The following is an 8,191-nucleotide window of genomic DNA, read 5'->3' as shown; positions in this document are numbered from 1 at the left end:
TTAAGAGAAATCTGGTGCCATTATCTTTTTCCAGTACTGTGTCTGTGAACTAAATGATGCAGTCTGAGCAGGTACAATATGACTCATATTCTGAGAATCATCAATGCCACTTAGTCAGATAGTGATGGAATCGACCTTATGAATTTACGGCACATTCTGTACAGTTTATTCTCTTCAATTTTTTTTGTTGAAAAACAAGTTACAATTTGCAAAAAGCTTTAATGAGGTAAATTATATATTGAATTTTTTTTTCCCCTGGAGAGATAGTATATGTGAGAAAATCAATGATTGATTTTTTTAATGTCCTTTTTTTGTTCAAAAATAGGATACTAAATTCACGAGAAAGCCCAGTTAGGGTGTTTTGGAGATTAAATCAGAGTTAAGGTTTTTAATCATCTCATATCATTTTATGGGCAGCACAGGGGCACAGCCGGTAGAGCTGCTGCCTCACAGCGCCAGAGATCCAGGTTTGATCTTGACCTGGGGTGCTGCCTGACGGTGGAGTTTGCATGTTCTCCCTGTGACCATGTGGCTTTTCCCCGGATTCCTCCCACATCCCAAAGGCGTGTGGGTTTGTAGGTTAATTGGCCCTCTGTGAATTTCCCCTAGTGTGTAGGGAGGGGATGAGAGAGTGGGATAACACAGAAATAGTGTGAACGGGAGATCGATGGTCGGCGTGTAATCGGTGGGTAGAAGGGCCTGTTTCAATACTGTATCTCTAAATTAAACTAAACTGATCATGTGAGTAATGTGTTAAAGATCAACAAAAGTATGCAATGTCACTGTGTTACTTCGTCAAATCTTTGTTTCCAAGCTTGCGCAGGGAGTCTTGTAAATGGCAATATTTAACAATCGTTATGTACCAAATTAGATTCTAAGTACCAGTTAATGCAATACATCTGAAGCAATGGCAAGGCCAATAATAAAAGGAATATGTTTCTTATTCTAGTGGGGGAAGAATAAATATTCTGTTGTTTGTTTTCTGACACTTGGGAATCTACACTATAACTGAACCACAAATTAAATTAAAAGTTTTATTCTGATCAAACTGGCAGGAAGACCAACAGCCGAGACTCCTTTTCAAAAATATCTTATACGTTGCATATTCCTGTATGCCAACTCTTCCTGCTTCCACATGCCACACAGGACAGCACAGTGGCAGAGTTGCTGCCTTACAACATTAGAGACCCAGGTACGGGTGCTGTCTGTATGGTGTTTGTACATTCTCTCTGTACATTCTGACAGTCTGAAGAAGGGTCTCGACCCGAAGTATCACCTATTCATGCTCTCCTGAGATGCTGAGTTACTCCAGCACTTTGTGCCTGGCCTTCTTTAGCGCTCAATCTACTTGTGATGCCACTTTCAGGGAATTATGGATGTAGACCCCCCCACGATCTTTCCGTACATCAATGCTGATCAGGGTCTTGCCGGAGTAGTTTTTGGGGAAGAATGGCCTGGAATAAACTGCACAATACATTCTATGTGAAACTGTAGATAGACATAAAGTGCTGGAGTAACTCAGCATCTCTGGAGAAAAAAGGTAGGCGATGTTTCGTGTTGGAACCCTTCTTCAGACTTGGTCTGAAGGCCCAATCTGAAATAGGAGCCTTCTTCAGACTGAAAGCAGGGGGTGGAGAGGGGGGTGGCGGGGAGAGAAAGAGACGGAGATGAAAAAATGTGAAACTGTCCCTGAATATATGTGTTCCTAACACCTTACCACCCAGACAGATGGAATATCTTTCCACAGATGCTTGAGTTGCTGATAGAGCATTTTCCTTGCATTGCTGTCTTTCTGCCTCCAGCGCTTTAAAGATTTTGAGTTAATCTGAGATGACTACAGCCCAGACACCCTTAGATTTAGCAGTGGATTAGATGAGATTAACATTTTGGCAGCAGTGAATGGATTTGTGCGATTTTAATGGGAACGTTTTTGTTCTATATTTCTCATTTCTTTTCAAAAAGGCAATGAGCCAACTTTCTACCTCCTGTGGTTTATTTCCTGCTGATAATTAAGCATTGGTGTTAATAATATGGAAGGTAGACACAAAGTGCTGGAGTAACTCAGCGGGTCAAGCAGCATCCCTGGAGAAAACGGATAGGTGACGTTTTGGATCGGGTCCCTTCTTCACACAACACCTGGTAATAATAGGGGCAGGTTTTGTTTTTAGCATCCGTTTGTAAAGTGAAATGTCATCAAATGTCCCACCATGTTATTCCAAATGTCCTGTCTGCATTGCATCCATGGAGCAATTAGAAGTAGAGATGGCAGTAGAGACAAGTTTTAAGTAGGGGGAATGCATTTGTTCAGAATAACATGGAACAGTACAGCACAGGAATAGATCATTCAGCCCACAATATCTGTGCCAAACACAATCCCAAGTTAAACTAATCTCCATGCCTGCATGTGATCCATATCCCTCCATTCCCTGCATATCCATGTGCCTCTTAAAGCCACTATTGTATCTGCCTACACCACCACCCCTGGCAGCGTGTTCCAGGTACCCACCACTCACTGTGTAAAAACCTGCTCTGCCATACCTTTAGGGGAGCACGGTGGCGCAGCGGTAGAGTTGCTGCCTTACAGCGCCAGGGACCCCAGTTCGATCCTGACTACAGGTGCTGTCTGTGCAGAGTTTGTAAGTTCTCCCTGCGATAAGGTGGGTTTTCACCGAGAGCTCCTGTTTCCTCCCACACTACAAAAACGTGCGGGTTTGTAGTTTAGTTGGCCCTCTGTAAATTGCTCCAAGTGTACAGGATTGTGAAAGTGGGAACAATGGTCGGCGTGGAATCTGTGGGCCAAAGCGCCTGTTTCCACGCTGTATCTCTTAACTAAAATTAGCACCTATATAATCACAAGGTCAGATGGACTTCAAGGGTCAAACTTGAAATCTGTTTCCGAGCTATATGACGTTTGTGACTCTTTGGAAGGATAGCTAACAGCCAACCAGCCACTTGCTCCAGGGGGCAGTTATGGAAACCGGAGGTAGATCTTCCTTAATTTGCTCTGGTAAACATACATCAGCTGCAATTACATCTTGTTTGTACTGCAACTTAGAAAAACATCCCAAAGCAAAGGCGCAAGGAAATGAAAGGATGTCAGGCCAAATGATACATTATTAGGAAGAGCAAGGCCTGCCTTAATAAAAGAGATGTATTTTAAGCGGACGATTTAAACAAAAGATAAGGAATTGAGATACAGAGGGGCTGAGGACAAATATAGACTTGAATGGACAGGGGCCTATTTAGAGTTTAGAGATACAGCATGGAAACGGGCCCTTTGTATGTTGCAAAACATACTTGGCTGATGAAGTACTATTATGATTATGATTTGGCCCACCAAGTCCATGCCAACCATTGATCACCCGTTCACACTACTTCTATGTTATCCCACTTTCTCATCCACTCCCAACACACAAGGGACAATTTACAGAGGCCAATTAATCAAAAAACCCGCATGTCTTTGGAATGTGGGAGAAAACTGGAGCACCCAAGAAAACCCAAGAGAGATTCTGGAAGGGAATTCCAGATGGAACTGAGGTCAATGAAGCTGTAGCCTTCAGTTGTCGGGGAATTCCCCCAATGCTCTGGGATACACAAAAGGATATACAAAAGAAAGCAGGAGCAGAAATATGGGCGGTACAGTGGTGCGGCAGCAGAGCTGCTTCCTCACAGCACCAAAGACCCGGGTTCGAACATGACCACAGGTGCTGTCTGTGTGGAGTTTGCACCTAGTCCGTGTGACTGTGTGGGTCTGCTCTAGGCGCTATGGTTTCCGCCCACACCCCAGCGACATGTGGGTTTGTTGGTTGATTGGGCCTCTGTAAATTGTCCCTGGTGTGTAGGGTGTGGATGAGAAAGTGGGATGACCACCCCCCCCCCTCCCCCCTCAACTATACATTCAGTGTAAAGAAGGGTTCCAACCCAAAACGTCACCTATTCTTTTTCTCCAGAGGTGCTGTCTGACCGACTGAGTTATTCCAGCAGTTTGTGTCTATTTTGTGTCCTCCCACATTCCAACAACGTGCAGGTTTGTAGGTTAATTTAACTCAGTAAAATTTTCTTAGTGTGTCGGATAGAACCAGTGCACAGGTGATCGCTGTTCAGCGTGGATTCGGTGGGCCGAAGGGCCTGTTTCCATAGACCAGGTTATGGATTTCCTTTCCTGAATCAGATGTATTTTTACAGCAATAATGACTACCATTATATATTCATATATTAGATTTTTGTTTTAATTACTTGAATTTAAACTCTCCAGCTGTGGGGATTTAAATGTATGTGATTTAAATATGTGTCTCTGGGTCCCCTCCCCCTCCCTTCCACCTGCATACATTCCTCTGGCTTCACAATTCCCAACTCTTCCATCCTTTTGTCTCAAGCCTTCTGCCTTTTCCTCTCTGGCCATTGTCCGACCATCAAAAACCCTGCATCACCTGTATCAAACTATTACCTGTCAGGCTTTATGCTGCCATTTCTCCAATGTGGGAAGGATCCCGATGCAAAATGTCACCTGTCCATTTTCTCCAGAGATGATGCCTGACCCGCTGAGTTACTTCAGCACTTTGTGTCTATCTCCATCAACGCAGCCTGACTTGCTGAGTTACCCCAGCACTTTGTGTCTTTTTCTGGTTGGTAATCTCCCCTCTACCATATCCCTTTTCTTTGTCGCACTTACATTTCCTTCCTTCTCTTCAGAGGAATCTCTGCGAACCGTGACTGAACACGAAGAATAGTGTCCTTCAGTTATTTCTCAGTATTCATTAAGGACCTCCGAGACTCTAACTGAGGTAAATGCTGCCTTCTAGTGGTCAACTATGTAACACAGCCAAAACGCGTATGGGGCCCTTCAGCACTTTGTTAATACGCCTGACCCACTGAGTTTATCCAGCACTTTGGGTTTTGCAAAATAAGTATTCCTGTATCAAATGACTTTCACTGACATTGATCGTAAAGGTATCAGGTGTTATTGGTAGAAGGCAGGAGAATGGGGTTGAGAGGGAAAGATAGATCAGTCATGATTGAATGGCGAACATAACTCGATGGGCCGAATGGCCTAATCCTGCTCCCATAACTTATGAACTTAACACAGCAAAGACAATTAGTTAAGTCTGTGAGTAAAATAGTTAGGTAATTACAAATAAATATATTCAAGAATCAAGAATGTTTTATTGTTATATGTCCCAAAACCTGCCAGAGAAGGTAGTTGTGGCAGGCACTACAACAGCATCTAAAAGACACTTGGACAAGTACGGTGCCCTCCAAAGACCCACCTTTTTTTATTTGCCTCAGTACTCCACAATTTGAGATTTGGAATAAAAAATTAACATGTGGTTAAAGTGCACATTGTCAGATTTTAATATAGGCCATTTTTATACATTTTGGTTTCACCATGTAGAACTTACAGCCGTGTTTATACATATGTGATTTTTTTCTATTACAAATCTCAAATTGTGGAATACAGAGGCAAATAAATAAATGAAGGGTCTTTGTCCCAAACATTATGGCACTGTACACGGATAGGAATGGTTTAAAGGAATATGGGCCAAATGCTGATGAATGGGACTTGCTTAGACGGGGCATCTTGGTCAGCGTGGACATGTTGAAAGGCCTATTTCCATGCTGTATGAATCTAGGACTAAATCAATTACCCTACTGGTTAATCTATTGAATTATAGAATTCGGTGAGAGATTTGATAAACGGATCATTTCTCAGGCACGCGACGTCTATAAAATGATGCGAGGCATAGATAACGTAGACAGTCAGAATCTTTATCCTAGGGTGGAAATGTCAAATACTACAGGGAATGCCTATAAGGTGAGAGGGAAAAGTTTAATCGAGATGTGCGGGGCAGGTCCTGTATACAGAGAGTGGAGGGGGTCTGGCACACAGAGCCATGGACGGTGGTGGAGGCAGATATGATAGTGGTGTTTGAGCGGCTTTTACATAGACACATGAAAGCACAAGGAATAGAGGGATATGGATCATGTACAGGCAGATGAGATCAGTTTAACCGCACCATGTTTGGCACAATCATTGTGGGCTGAAGGGCTCGGTCCTGTGGTGTACTATTCTATTGTTATTATACAGTTTGACATGAGAATTCTACTATACCACTTGACATCTCGTCTAGACTCATCTTTTCCTTCTTTACCCTTTCCTCTTTGTCTCTTTTTTAAATTTAAACTTTCCTGCCTCCTATAAAGTAACATTAGCAAATTTGCAGATGACACAAAGCTGGGTGGCAGTGTGAACTGTGAGGAGGATGCTATGAGAATGCAGGGTGACTTGGACAGGTTGGGGCAGTGGGCAGATGCATGGCAGATGAAGTTTAATGCTGATAAATGTGAGGTTATCCACTTTGGTAGCAAAAACAGAACGGCAGATTACTATCTAAATGGCGTCAATTTGGGAAAAGGGGAAGCACAACGGGATCTGGGGGTCCTTGTACATCAGTATATGAAAGTAAGCATGCAGGTACAGCAGGCAGTGAAGAAAGTGAATGGCATGTTGGCCTTTATAACAAGAGGAATCGAATATAGGAGAAAAGAGGTCCTTCTGCAGTTGTACAGGGCCCTAGTGAGACCACACCTGGAGTACTGTGTGCAATTTTGGTCCCCTAATTTGAGGAAGGACATTCTTGCTATTGAGGGAGTGCAGTGTAGGTTTACAAGGTTAATTCCCGGGATGGCGGGACTGTCATATGCTGAGTGAATGGAGCAGCTGGGCTTGTACATTCTGGAGTTTAGAAGGATGAGAGGGCATCTCATTGAAACATATAAGATTGTTAAGGGCTTGGACACGCTAGAGGTAGGAAACATGTTCCCGATGTTGGGGGCGTCCAGAACCAGTGGCCACAGTTTAAGAATAAGGAGTAAGCCATTTAGAACGGAGACGAGGAAACACTTTTTCTCACAGAGAGTGGTGAGTCTGTGGAATTCTCTGCCTCAGAGGGCGGTGGAGGCAGGTTCTCTGGATGCTTTCAAGAGAGAGCTAGATAGGGCTCTTAAAAATAGCGGAGTCATGGGGATATAGGGAGAAGGCAGGAACGGGGTACTGATTGGGGATGATCAGCCATGATCACATTGAATGGCGGTGCTGGCTCTGGCCAAATGGCCTACTCCTGCACCTATTGTCTATTGTCCTATCCTAACACAGGCTTCCTCGATCCCGCGCCTGCCCTTCCTCCCAAGTTTATTCATCTCCACCCTTTTACCAGGCCTGATGAAAGGCTTTGACTTATTTCTCCGTCGTGCCACAGATATCTGACCTGTTCAGTATCTCTAGCATTCAAACTTCAGTATTTGCTTTTACAGCATGTTCCTCACCACTGGATTAACACCGTTAAATTCATCCCAATAATGGGAAAGCTTGTCTAAAGATAGGATAGCGTAGGAATCATATTGCTGCTTGATGCTGAAATTCAAGTAACTACAGGCCCACCACTGATTTTCTGTCAACCTTGGTTCCAGAGTCTTTCTGCATTATCCCTTTTGCCGGACCGATAGAGGTCATGGCCTTGAAGGCTGAGATGCCGGCCCGTAAAGATCGCCTTGGATGTCAGGTATGGGAACGGATCTGCCGGCTCCAGCCGGGCCGGAGTTCCATTGCCCCAGTCGCTGGTCACGGGGAGAACATAGAAACCTAGAAAATAGGTGCAGGAGTAGGCCATTCGGCCCTTCGAGCCTGCACCACCATTCAATATGATCATGGCTGATCATCCAACTCAGTATCCTGTACCTGCCTTCTCTCCATACCCCCTCATCCCTTTAGCCACAAGGGCCACATCTAACTCCCTCTTAAATATAGCCAATGAACTGGCCTCAACTACCTTCTGTGGCAGATAGTTCCAGACATTCACCACTCTGAATTCTTTTTTTCTCATCTCGATCCTAAAGGATTTCCCCTTTATTTTTAAACTGTGACCCCCTTCTTGGACTTCCCCAACATCATGAACAATCTTCCTGCATCTAGCCTTTAAGAATTTTGTAAGTTTCTATAAGATCCCCCCTCAATCTTCTAAATTCTAGCGAGTACAAGCCGAGTCTATCCAGTCTTTCTTCATATGAAAGTCCTGACATCCTAGGAATCAGTCTGGTGAACCGTCTCTGTACTCCCTCTATGGCAAGAATGTCTTTCTTCAGATTTGGAGACCAAAACTGTGCACCATACTCCAGGTGTGGTCTCACCAATACC

The sequence above is a fragment of the Leucoraja erinacea genome, chromosome 13 (assembly GCF_028641065.1).
Source record: "Leucoraja erinacea ecotype New England chromosome 13, Leri_hhj_1, whole genome shotgun sequence".
In the NCBI taxonomy this organism is placed as follows: Eukaryota; Metazoa; Chordata; class Chondrichthyes; order Rajiformes; family Rajidae; genus Leucoraja; species Leucoraja erinaceus.
Note: the sequence above shows the minus strand (reverse complement) of the source record.